Genomic DNA, 1,350 nt, shown 5'->3' on the forward strand with positions numbered 1-1,350 from the left:
GAACATGGAGAGAAATGGGAATCCTTGTGCGTTGCTGTAGAGAATGTAAAACATTGCAGCCACTGTGTAAAACAGTATGGCTGTTCCTAAAAAAAAAGGTGAACTTAGAATTCCCCTGTGACCCAGCTATTCAACTCGTAGCTATATGTCCTAAAAGATCAAAAGCACAACACACACAGACACATGTACACCAATTTCATAGGAGCCTTAGTCATAAGAGCCAAAATATTATTGTGGAAAAAACTCACATGTTTATCAACATACAAATGGATGAGGCCTGGTGTGGTGGCTCAGGCCTGTAATCCCAGCGCTTTGGGAGGCCAAGGTGGGTGGATCACGAGGTCAGGAGATTGAGACCATCCTGGCTAACATGGTGAAACCCTGTTTCTACTAAAAATACAAAAAATTAGCTGGATGTGGTGGTGGGCACCTGTAGTCCCAGCTACTCGGGAGGCTGAGGCAGGAGAATGGCGTGAACCCGGGAGGCGCAGCTTGCAGTGAGCTGAGATCCAGCCACTGCACTCCAGCCTGGGCGACAGAGCAAGACTCCATCTCAAAAAAAAAAAAAAAAAAAACTACAGAAGGTAGAAAAAGAGAAAGTTTTAAAAATAGAAAACAAGGCCAGGTGCAGTGGGCGCACACCTGTAATCCCACCACTTTGGAAAGTCGAGGTGCACGGATCACCTGAGGTCGGGAGTTTGTGACCAGCCTAACCAACATGGAGAAACTCCGTCTCTACTAAAAAATACAAAAGTAGCTGGGTGTGGTGGCGTATGCCTGAAATCCCAGTTACTCGGGAGGATGAGGCAGGAGAATCACTTGAACGTGGGAGGCAGAGGTTGCAGTGAGCTGAGATCACACCATTGCACTCCTGCTTGGACAACAAGAGTGAAACTCCGTCTCAAAAAAAAAAAAAGAAAGAAAAAAAGAAAAACAAGTACAACAGAGAACATATATATATTAATACAATTATATCAATTGCCACTTTAAATGTCTGTTATATACACAAAAAAGAGACAGAGATTGACACAGTAGATTAAACAAGTCTCAGTAATGTGTACAACAAAATCATCTCAAACAAAAAGATATGAATAGATTAAATAAAAAGGTATGTAAAAAGATAAGCCATTCTTAAAAAAAAATAGCCATTCTAACACTAATCAAAAGAAATATGCAATAGTTTTATAAAACTCAGACAAATCACATTTTAGATCAAGGAAAATGGCAAGGAATTTTCCTCATAATTTCCTTGGGCTTGCTTTTTTTTTTTTTTTGAGATGGAGTCTCACTCACTGTCGCCCAGGCTGGAGTGCAATGGCACAGTCTCGGCTCACTGCAACCTCTGCCTCC

This window comes from Colobus angolensis, unplaced genomic scaffold, assembly GCF_000951035.1.
Source record: "Colobus angolensis palliatus isolate OR3802 unplaced genomic scaffold, Cang.pa_1.0 Scaffold39, whole genome shotgun sequence".
Taxonomy (NCBI): domain Eukaryota; kingdom Metazoa; phylum Chordata; class Mammalia; order Primates; family Cercopithecidae; genus Colobus; species Colobus angolensis.